Source organism: Eublepharis macularius, chromosome 11 (assembly GCF_028583425.1).
Source record: "Eublepharis macularius isolate TG4126 chromosome 11, MPM_Emac_v1.0, whole genome shotgun sequence".
Classification (NCBI taxonomy): domain Eukaryota; kingdom Metazoa; phylum Chordata; class Lepidosauria; order Squamata; family Eublepharidae; genus Eublepharis; species Eublepharis macularius.
In genome coordinates this window covers 28,095,336-28,107,859 of record NC_072800.1, presented here as the reverse complement: position 1 = coordinate 28,107,859, position 12,524 = coordinate 28,095,336, and the positions used below count along the sequence as shown (strand labels likewise).

At 42.9% G+C, this 12,524-nt stretch overlaps 1 protein-coding gene across 2 annotated transcripts in view; it reads right to left on the bottom strand.

Moving 5' to 3' along the window:
- The window catches only part of PDE1C (phosphodiesterase 1C), a 334,910-nt gene that overhangs the window by 220,948 nt on the left and 101,438 nt on the right, over window positions 1-12,524 (bottom strand). The window lies entirely within an intron of this gene.

Genomic DNA, 12,524 nt, shown 5'->3' with positions numbered 1-12,524 from the left:
TAAAATGGAACGAGCAACTGAGTAAAGCAATTCCACTAATGCACTTCTGATAAAGTCATCTATTTGAGTGCAGTCGGCTTGCCTTCCTGAGCGAGCACAAAAGAAAAGTTACTGTATGACATTAACTCAGAAAACGATAAACCAGCCACAAACCATGTACCAATGAGCAAAATGGCTCATTGCTACTAAATTTATTTGTTATTAAAAACCAATGACAAAAGGTATCACTATAAGAACAATTGACAGATGAAACTAGTATGCTACGGAAGTCAAGAAATCACCACCACTGGACATGTTTAATTTTTTTTTTTAAATCTCTTTAGGCATCCTCCAGGGATTATTTAGGTCCTCCTCTTGCGTGGCAGAGGTTTGCACTGGATGATCCCAATAACTATTTGCAACTCCGGTTTTACACAAGTTAATAAAATTTGCAAATTGTATAATTAACAATGCCCAGTCTGCCGCCATCAGGCCTAAGCATCTTTGAACTCAGCACAAATCATGAGCCATAAAAGAAAAAAATATTTATGAGTTATCATTAGTAGAGGATATCATGGTGATGCGTTTTTTAGCCCAGCCCTGGTCTCCCCACCCAGAAAAGCGTTTTCATTCCTGTCCTATTGATGCTGGACCCTATTTGCGATCCCTGAGTAGTGCATGCATCCTTCAACACAGTCTACAGCATCCCTAACAAGACATCGCCTATTTTATGAACTGGGTCAATTCTCACCAGATGTTTTACAATTAGGTAGAACTATCCAAGCACAGAACGTATGCATCTCATCAAACGTCAACTTTTATGTATATATGTATTTTCGATGCTTTACCTTAAAACAAAAAGAGATTAGGTATAGAGCCGTCTCTTCCACATGCACACATTTGAAAAAAGAGTGTGTGCTCTTCGTGGATAACGGGGCACAAAATGTATTTTCCATTCAAGTATAAAACTACTGCAAATCTGTTCTTAGTTATACTTGTGATAATCTGTCAAATCTGACTTCATTAAGCAGTGTGTCCATTTTTAAATTCTCTTCCCCATATCGAGTGAGTCATCTTTCAGGGTGTGTTTTCAAACCACTTTATGTGATGATTATTAGTGATAGCTTTCCTCTCACAACCAAGGGCTTCAATGGAAAGTCTCTGTCTACAATATCTAACATACTTTGATTGTATAACACAAACATGCAGTTGTGGGGATCCACTTTCAAATTAGACATTCCAATTAAACATCCTGCTGAGGAACAATAATTACATCTCTAAACTAGTACATTTCAACATCACTCTTCATAGGGAAGGGGAGAGAAGGGAGATGGTATGTGGGTTAAAGCAGAGTCATGTGTGCCAAAGGAGGAAGTGATAATACTATTACGGAAAAGCCACCCGCGTTCAGTGAGTGGGCCGTCCCTTTAAGAACAAGTGGAAATGGCCCTACTCTGTTCCAATCCCTTACACAGAGAATCACGACTGAAAGATTTAAGGCAGGTTTTACACCAAGCCTCTCTCTGTCCCCAACTCTTCCCTTCCCTTCTCCTCTTCAGTAATTTTCCCCATAAAAAATGGAATATGATTTCCTCTTGATTACATCTGAAGAAGCAAATTCATGCTGGAATAAATGTTGGTAGTCTTTAAAGTGCTACTGGATTTCTGTTTTATTCTGTTTCGGTAGACAGTTAACCATCTGGAACTGTTTCTTAGGTCAGACTCAGTGGCTCTTGGGAGATGTAGTCCCTCAGAAATGCCATTACAAACCAATAAAAAAATGAACATTTTTCTTTGTGTCCTCCAATGATGCTCAAGTTAACTCCGAATCACTTATAAATTAGGTGATAGAGAGTTAGCTCATCTATGATGAGCATCACTGGAGAACCCTTGAGGGGAAAAGAGACTTGAATTCACGTTGCCTTGGACAGTGATTCCAGGGCAACTAGGAAGCTATATAAATGTTATCAGTAGAATGCAGGCCTACCTGTAGGTCCAATGACATGTTAGGAGAGTGAAGAGGCCAGAGCAGCCCATCAGGAAAGATTTGCTTCTATCACTCTGGCAACAGAGAGGTGGGAAAATTAAAAACAGGAAAGCTTGGGACGGGAGTGGGAGGGGTCAACTGTTAAACCCGTGGCAAGATATTTAAAGCAGTGGTGGCTGAGGACGGCTGCTTCTGTTGTTTTTTGCTCAGGGGGCACCGAGGGTCTGAAAGCAGAGAGGAGCAACTTGGATGTGCTAACCACCTCCGCCTCGGTCTGAAGCTTTTTGAGTGGCTTTTGGGAGACCTTGAAATGGAACAAAACGACAGGCTCTCCCACACAGAGAATATTCAGGAAAAAACACAGCTATGTGGCAGTAGGACTACTGCTAGGAGTGAAAGAATGAAATCCTTGCTCTAAAGTGCTGTAATTTGCTTTAAGGCATTTAGGATTAGATATAAATCAAGCTCTTCTTTCATCAGTCCCTCACGGTTCCTCCAAATTGCCTTCTAAAGCACTGCAGAGAAATCTCAAACACTATAGAAATCACTATAAAATGTTGTCCTCCTTTGGGGTCCTGAAAACTGAAAATATTGAATTGAAGACTAATGCTGTTGGAAAGGGCACAACTCTAGTTTCCAAAATGAATATGGTTAACATCCTAGGGTTTCAGGTTGCCAGCCTTGTGAGGGAGACTCATGGCTGGAGAGAGGCCCTCACCAGCAACAAAATGATGTCACTGGCAACATGCTGATGTCACTTCCAGTCTGACTAGAAGAAACAAAAGCATGTCACTGGTCATGTCTTAGCATTTGGCCAAAACTCTATGGCTTAACCATAGAGTTTGGCTGAATGCTAGAGAGTTGCCAGCAGCACAATGATGTCACTTCCAGTTGTGCTAGAAATTACATTAGCATATTGGGATGCTGGCAGTCTCCCTCCACCATTTCCCACTTATTTTTCTCCTGCCGTCCAACTGAGCAGCATCAAGAAGGGCTTCCTGGGTGCAAGAGAACTCCTGCCCACAGCTGGAACGTGGCAACCCTGGAACTAGCTTCCTCATCTATGGTTATAAATTCCTAGCATATATTTCCACTGAAAGAGATACACGTATTAAATTTCTAGTTAATATATTTAAGTACTGCACTAAAAGGTTTTCTGAGGGTCCTAGGCTGATACCATATACCTCTCTGAACTTTAGAGGCTACTTCCTCCCTTGCATTACATGTCTTCATTTATAAATTGCATATGCTGTCTCTCCAGAGAACCTGCTCAGTTGACATCCATGTATGAAGAGAACACATGGTCATATTTCTTTTGTTTGCAGTCTTAAACTGCACATAAGCGAGTTTGAAACTAACGAGGCTGCCAGGCCACCACTGCTCAACTGGCCAGCAGGGTGGAAAGAGCTACTGTACCATACTGTACCATACTGTACCATACTGTACCATCAGTTTGGCTGTACTGAGGGAGGTTGTTCATTAGTTCACTTCTGGTTGTTCACTCACTTGCTTCATATAGTCTTGCGTATTTTTAATCAAATTTTTCTTATTGTGATTCTCTGGTGTGAAGTTAGTCCTCATAGGGAATAATGCGGCGGGGGACCTCCTTTGGGGGGGCCATAACATGACCACCACCCCCAAAGTCCAATCTCCCTGAAATTTGGGTGGCCATGAGAGGATGGCTGGGAGAGGATCTCCTGCAAATTTGGTGTAATTAGGGAAGAAAATGTCCCCCAGCCGGGAGCAGCATTTCCCATTGGAAACAATGGCCAAATCTTCCCTAATAATCCTGAATTGGCTTAAATACCTGAACCAGAAGTGGCTTACAGCTTCGGGTTTTGGGTTTACCTGAATTTTTTTTCCTGCTCTGGGTAAACCAGAAGCAGGAAAGCCGAATCTTTTGGGGGTGCACACCCCTTTAACACTGTTTCCATTTGCTTAAAGATCTACGGGAACTGTAGTTCTCTAAATAAGTCCTTGAGAAAGAATGTTCAGTACCCGCACAAACTGTAACTTCCAGGATTCTTCAGTAGAAAGCCACAATCAATACAGTGGTATAAAACCCCATTTGTCATTTATATGTGCCAAAAGAAAATGCATGCACAAACGAGTGGACAGATATGGCCATTTTCCCTGATTTTTTTTTTATTTCAGGCACAGTCATCATATTCAGTTTCAATTCACTTCATTTTTGTTGCTATCATTGATTATTGTTTTATGCCCATTTATACTCTATTTATATGTAATTGACACAAATGACATTGAAAAATGAGTTAATTTTATTGAGAAGAAATCAGCATGAGGCAAAAGAAACTGGCTCAAAAATAAAGACTTGCGGATTTGTTTCTCAGAAAGGAAAAACAAAACTGAAGGGGAATATTCAATTCAAACCAGACATCTTGTAAAAATTTGGTCTCAGGTCCTTCAAATCTCTCATATATTCCATCTGCATCAACATAGAAAATGTACGCATTGTGCTTCTTTTAGTGGACATACTAGAGACATACATTTCCTACAATGGGTTGGACCCAGCAGAGGATCTACGCAGATGGAAGGGCAGCAATTTTCTCCAATTCCTCCTCCCATCCAGCAGCAAACTCCCAAATCCTCACAGGGTCCCCTGGCTCCCAGAACAGTATTTCAGGGGGCAATTTGGACTGCAGTGGAAGAAGGGAGGCAAGAAAGTAATGCTTTTGTTAAGTGATTCAGAATAATACAGATTGACTCATGTGAACATTTCTGGAGGATACAAGCCAACACTTGGAAAAACTGAAGCTTCTATCATTGGATTCAAAAGGCGCCTTGATTTCAGAGTCAATCTGTATTATTCTGAATCACTTGACAAAATTGACAGATCTACTTTTTGATTTACCTGACAGAAAATCAATGTTTTCTGAGGAATGATGGACGCAGCTTTATTGAAATAAAGATTAGTATAAGAACTGCATTTCAGAAACCATTACGTTGTTCTACACGTTGGCATAAAATGAAACACTTTTTCATAAATATTAAGAAATAATAAAGCCTAAACCTGGAAAATATCCAAACTATGTACATTCTCATCATCATGAGCGATATTAATTGTAACATTAAGAAATCTTCAAGTGAAAATACTTTATCAAAGCCTCTAATAGAATATAGTTGTGTTAAAAAATTTGCATTGTGGGTAGGGTTACCAACGGGCCTAGAGAAAAATGTCCCATCCCTTTAATAGAGGCTCAATGGGCTGTTCTTTACTGTATGATATTCTTTATTCCAATGCTATGAAATGCTTCAACTGCCCATTTCCACACTTCAAATCTATTAAAGGAACAGGATATTTTTCTTTCAATTTGTTGGCAACCCTAATTGTAGAATACCATCAGCAACTAGCATATGTACTTGTTTCATTCAAATAGGGGAAAATGCAATAAATGTTCCCTGATATACATATCACACATTCAGAAGTCCTAGTACTGAGCCATTTCTGTATCTTTCCTTTCTGTTCCCTCTTAAAGAACTAAACCAACTTAATATCCATCATTATGATGAGTGTAGTGTTTGTGGACCAACGACCAGTTTAATGCTTTAATGGTCCATTTTTGGACCAGTTTAATGGTCCAAAATACTCTTGGGGAGAAAAAGTATTTTATACACAGAAATATGGTTTCTCTTGCAGGATCTCAGAAGCTACAGCACACAGTGCTGGGGTTATGAACATGTTCTGCCTTCTCCAAGAGCAATACTTTACTCTCCTCCGTATAATACACTTGAAACAATGCATTTATATAGTACAAAGAAGAGTGGTAGACTTATGGATATTTGAGACCAGAGGGCAAGTTTGGTCTGCTCTCCCAGATTACATCCTGTTTACTTCCTCACTGGTTCTCATTCTTCCTTTTAAGAAGTACATTTCAAGTCACCAACTCACTTGATTTTTAAAAAGTTTTGATTTAAGTATACTGAACATCTGTCACTATAATAGTCCAAGTCCAAACATTTCCTAAAAGCCTTTTTCCTCCATAGATTAAAAAGTTGATCTAGCCAGGAATTATCATTTTTTCTATATGTCAATTTCAACCATCTGTACAAATAGTAAAAATGGTTTGTGGTTGCATAAAGTTAATCCAAGGTGTAATACTTGTTATCTAATAGCAGATGAGAAAAAGGCACCAAAAGGACAGAGAAGAAGAAAAGGCCTCCTTCCTCTCCCAGAATACCACTGCTTTTGATGCAGATGTGGTCGTCAAAAAAAAATAAGGATGGCTCGTAGAAGCGGAGAAAAGAAGCATGGTTGGAACTGAAGGAGAAGCACAACTGCCTTGAATACAAGAACAGAAGGGCCTCTGTCACACAACTTGGTGGAAGCTCCTACACACATACACACACATTTATGAAAAAAACACAGCAGGTTTCACAAGAAAGCTGCCACTTTGCAAAGTTGTGGTTGAGAGTTAATGCAAGGGATTCATGAGGACTACATGAACCTGAGATGGGTCCTGAAGTGGGTGTGGCACTTAGAGCTGAACTAAACAATACGAATTACAGGTGTCTGTCACGCGAAAGAACTTACACATGCCGATCCATGGACTGGCTGTACACTTGCACACCGCAGCCATACTGCGTTTGAACCCATGTTTGTGTTGGCACGGGTTTGTTCGCCATTTCTCCCAGAACTGAGAGTGGTATCCCATCATGCACCACTAGTTTGTGCGTGCGTTGAGCTTTGAACGTCCCTTTATAATCTTGGTGCGTGAGAGAAGTATTTCTATCGAATGGATACCAGGAGGAGCTCTAAGAATTTATCGATGCCATCGGCTGGAGGATGAATGCACAGCATACACCTGTCACTCCTTTTCTACACCCGCATGCCTGAGAAGCTTTTTGTCGTGGCTGAATGATTACAAGCCTTCGAAGTCTGGTTCACATGAGGGCAAGCTGAAGCCGCCCAAACTGATCTGGACAGCGGAGGTGTCTAGACAGTGGAGGTGGGCACTGCCCTTTATACAGTCAAGCAAGAACCAAGAAATTATTGTGTGTCCAGTCTCGGAAATGAGATCATGCTGCAGTGGTCAGGCACATGCTTTGGGCAGGAAGCATCAGCACCATTATAATGTCATGGGTGATGGCATATGCGTTAACCTGCAGACCTTGCCGGTCTTTGACACCCCTTGCACTTCTCCTTCATCCGTCATGTGGTGGCTATCCTTCAAATTATTTGTAGTTCTTCATAATTATGAATATAATTATGTCATGGTTGTTTACAGAAACACAGCTGATCACAAACAAGTGAGTGGAGATGTTGCAATGTTTTCTTTTCCCAGTACTCGCATGTCTTGTACTTCATGCTGTTTTCTTGAGAGATTTGGGGGGGGGGGAGCAGGAGGGGCGGAGGCAGAGTTCCTCGATCTTTTGGCATGCCATCTTAAAACATACATTTCTTGTTATTTTTAGTGTGCCCTCCGGTGCGAAAGAATGGGGGAAATGGAAGCAAACACTGGAGACTCCACAATTAACCCATCCATCCATTGCCCGATAAAGAATAATTGGTCACATGTGACTGTCCTGTGGGCAGGGCAATATGGATTTCCCGGTTTACGTTCCACCGTGACTTCAGAGCTGCACTCTTCCACCACCACAGTCTAAGAGGACAGGGAGCCAAGATTTGATTGTGAAACCCACCATAATATGGTTTTGCAATCATTCCAATTTTCTATGTTACAGCCATAGCTCTATTTTACAGTAGAAGAGTCACCACAAAGTGGTGCTCAAGGTTTCCAGTTACTAGTTTCTAAGATTCAGTAATGTAAGATCTTACAACATAGGGAGACTTTCATAAAACTATTTTATTACAAAAGAGTGGTTGCTGGGCAGTTGTTTTATTTTCGTAACTTTAGCCTCTTCCCCTCTTTGTGTTCACAAGTTTGTCTATTTAGTGTTTTTGTAATCTGATTCTCAAGACAGTATGGACAAAGACTGTAAGTGTAGTGTTTTGGCCTACCTGGTTAGCCATACTAGGGATTTATGGAATTCAGCCTCTGAGTTCTGTTCAAGATTTCTTCCTACCTTTACAATAAAATTACCTGTATGTTTTATACCTTCTGCATGGCTTTCTCTTCATGATACTTAAGGGGGGAAAGAGCACAATAAAGCAGTCTACTTATGTTTTAAGTCCTCCCTAGAGTATCTTCTTTATAAGGGGCAAGACAATAAAATAACCTCAGCTCATGGCAATGTCTGTTTCAAAGGTGACACTCAAGATGTGAAACTCCAGCAAATGCAGAACGGAATATATTCCCAACCGAAAATGTAGAAATGCTTGCCAGGAGCATATGTATTTGTTCAAACATCCTGTAATACACATTCTGACTTCCCATTAGCATTTCTGATACATGGGAAGGGTCAAGATTAGATATGGGCATGAACAGAAAAAAACCACGAACATGGTGTTCGTTGTTCATTGCCATCCATGAACAACGAACATTGACAAACATAATCTGTACATGAACATGAACATGTTCATTGTTTGTTGTTTGTGGGGGCCAGCAGGCTCTCCTCCAGCCATCAAGATCCCTACCACACCACTCCCAGAAACCCTACCTGAGCAGACAGCAGGGAATGTACCAATAATAAATAATAGCTTGGCCCCAGAGCCTGGCAGCAGCCCTGGAACCTGAAGGAGTAGATCCCTACCACACCACTCCCAGAAACTTTACCTGAGCAGGCAGCAGGAAAGGTACCAGTAATAAATAATAGCTTGGCCCAGAGCCTGGCAGCAGCCCTGGAACACACAAAGAAAATTCAAGCTCCAATGCAGTCTCCCTGTCTCTCTCTCAAAATGCCAACAGCAACTGTCTCTCTCTCGCTGTCTGCAAAACCAGAGCTGGGAGCCCCCCTCCCCCCTGCTTTTTGCTTCATTGTAACAAATTTGGAGATCCACACTTGAAAGGAACACCTGCCTATCAAGCGAAATTGGGCTTAGATTGGGGTTTCCAGGGCAACAGCAGGAGTTCAGACAGAGTTCAGGCAGTCCCTACCTCTGGTTGCCAAGGGAATTGATTGCAGGTGCCAGATTGTCTGGCTTGATGAACAGCAATGACCACCTGTTCGTTTAGAATGGGGCCTCGCGAACAGCTTGTTCGCGAACAGCTGATTCGGCAGTTCATGGCTTTTTTTAGTTTGTATTGCTGTTCATGCCCATCTCTAGTCAAGATAGGACTGGCTGCTCTCAAAACCCTCATCATGCTTGGTATCCATGCAATGGATGGTCCCTCACACATACAGAATACATTGACCTGCACTGCGTCAGTGTCTTACAGGAAAATTTCCAGGACCTGTTTTTTACCTATGAATTTCTAGACAGCTTTGACTTTATATATTCATATGATTGTTTCCTTCCTTGAATCTCCTTATTTTTTAGCACCCATATAGTTGCCTGATTTTGGAAGAATACCATACTTAAACAACCTCTTTCTTTAGAGGGCGTATTGATCTTTAATTTGCTTTGTAGCCTTACAATTCTCTGTGCACTTAATGATGATCGTTCTTCATGTTCGACATACAAATGAATCAAACTCTTTTCTGTGTAAACTTTCCCTGATCCAGTTTCCCCCCTCTTTTTCACATTATCTGGGCACAGAACCAAAACAGGAAAAACAAATCTCCTTGGTAGGATTTATTGCTGCTCTTGCCACTTCGATTCCTGACTTGTGGATCATCTAACAATCACATTGAAAGTCCCTTTAACACATTTTATTTTGACTATATTTGAAGAAACTTACCTACCACAAACAAATATCAAAGATATCTCTACAACTTTAAAAATTGCTCTCTTGGTTCATGAAAGCTTCCCAAAGGAATACATCAACAAGAATATATCGTAGTCTCATTTTTTGTGGAATTCTTCATCAACCTGACTTGGTTAGGGAATCCTAAGAAAAATAATAAACTACTTCTATTTACCTGAAAAAGACTAGGTTTTTCCCATTTGCCATAAAGGAAATGGGGTATCTTAAGTTTGCATACATGTTACAGTTATGTATAGTAAGTTAAACATTTTAGCACATAGCCTTTTTCAGGGAGAGCATCTTATTTTCTTGTCTTTCCTATCCAATTTGTTAGTTCCATTAATAAATATTTTGTTACTCTTAATCAGTTCAGTGTCCTGACTGAGGCACAGACACTCTGCCAATGGTATGGTAGCAAAAGAGGTTTTGTATACCTTGTATACTTGGTATTTTACTTCCAGTTGTAGCAACATCCTACTATATAAAATTTCAGCCCAATTCAGGCTGAATCAGGGCTGAATTGGGTTGCTGTGACATGCAGGAGCATTCCAGGGCCCCTTGCACTGCCCCAGCAGTGTTCCTGGGCTACACAGCAGTCCAATTTGGGCCAAATCGAGCTGCTGAGGAGCACAGGAGCACTCCTGGTCCTCTTGCACCACCTCAGCAATACTCCCAGGCTCCACAGTGGCCCAATTAAGCCCAAATTGGGCCCAATTCAGCCTGCTGAGAAGCGCAGGGGCTCTCCAGGGCCCACTGTGCCACCCCAGCAGCACTTCTTGGCACTGCAGTGGTTTGGGGCTGAATTGGGCCACTGTAGGGCACAGGAGCACCCCAGGGCCCATTGTGCCACCCCAGCAGTGCTCCCATGTTCCACAGCTGACTGATACAACCCAAATGGGGCCTGATTCAGCCTGTTGTGGAGTGCAGGAGCACTGCAGGGCCCATTGCACCACCTCAGCAGCGCTCACGGGCTCCACAGCGGCCCAATTTGGCCTGAAACGAGTCCGATTCAGCCCAAATCAGGCCCGATTCAGCCCACTGCGGACTGCAGGAGCACTCCCCGGGGTGTCATATGGCCTGCCCAATGATGCCACATCCCAGAAGTGATGACATTGCATATCCCAGGAACATAGGTGCTTTGTGCAGAAGTGAGGACAACCCAAAGGTGAGTGCCAGGTCTTCCACCCAGAGGGTAAGGGGACCTGGCAACCTTACACCTGCAGCAGGCCTCTGAGGGTCCACTGAAGTGGCAGGGAGTCTCAGCATGGTGGCGTGGCCCTCCCAAGGCCCCACAGAGGGGGCCTGCCAAATCAGTTTTCTAGAGTCCATTGTATTTTTCCACACAGTGGCCTCTGTTGCTAGTCCATTTATGATCTTGTGCTATCTTGTGGGTAGCTTGAAACAGTTAGTCATGTATTGCTGCACTGCCACTTTTATGACAATCTTAGACATAAATGCATCTCATCTCTCTTCCAGAAAATCTCCGGAAGATTGGAGGAATGGTATACTTCCGTCTTGTTAGCTAATCTTGAGCCTGGAACCTCAGACAGAGTGGCCAAGTTCTGTGCAGCTACCAGAGTCTACAGAGGTTCAAAGCTGATTTAGTGATACATATTTACTACTTTTAAAATATTTTTCTATTCCTTACATTATGATTGTATATGCATTTTTATAACTATTCTATTTATACATATTTTATTGTGTTGGTCTTTGACCGTAAAATAACATTTATTTCCATAGATTTTATTTCCCCGCCGCCCAGCCCCTACATAGCCCCTACTTAGCTTATGGCATTTACTACCTCAAAATGTAGCAATGGACACAAGCTTAGATGACTTTTTAAAGTGTACACCTATCTCCACAAATTTCAGTGAAATCCTATGCACAGTTACACCTTCTAAAGCCTGTTAAGTCAATGGGCTTAAACGGGTGTAATTCTACTCACTGCTGGTCTATTAAGGACTAGGGGTGAGCGCTTCGGGTTTCCAATTTGGCTAAAACACCCAAATCGGACCCGATTTGTAAAGATTCGGAAATCCCAAATCAAAGCTTCCCCGAAGTATTCGGGTTGCTTTGGAAAGCTTCGTGCCGAGTTTAAAGGGCCTTTCCCTGCTTCTTGCAAGTGGCAGGTCCCTTTAAACTATCAGCGGGCAGGCGGAGGGAAATCCCCCCTCTTGGCAGCTGGAGTTTAAAGGGCCCCTTTCCTACCGCTTGCAAGCAGCAGGGCCCTTTAAAAACCCCAAACCCTGCAACCCCCAGTCCTAGCCCCCCAACTTACCTTGGCTCTGCTGCTGCTGTGGTGGAGGCAGCGGTGCAGCAGTGGTGGTTCCAGCCTTCCTGGCTGCCCAGCAGGCCACTGCAGCCACGGAGGCAGTGGGGCAGCAGCAGCAGTGACAGTGGCAGCTCCGGCCTTCTCTGCCACCCTGCGGGGCCGTGCTGGGCTCCACACTTCCCCGCCACCCAGCTGCCACTGCGGAGGCAGCGGTGCAGGCCCCGCAGGAGCCAGCTCTGCACTTGCCTGCTGCCCAGCTGATCGGCCTCCCCTCTCCCTACCTACCCTAAGTGGGGGGTTGCCCCGGGGGGGTTGCTCCCCCTCACTTCAGTATGATCCGAATCTTTACAGAGCATACCGAAGTGGATTTTCAGATTTTTTCCCCAGATTTTTTGGCGGTGCACACCCCTATTAAGGACTATTAGCCAAGGCATTAAAATGGAGCTTCCTTTTTCAGCTGCTGGAGGAAAGTAACATGACCTAACAGTAGCCCTTTTGCAAATTCTCCAGAGGCCTCCAA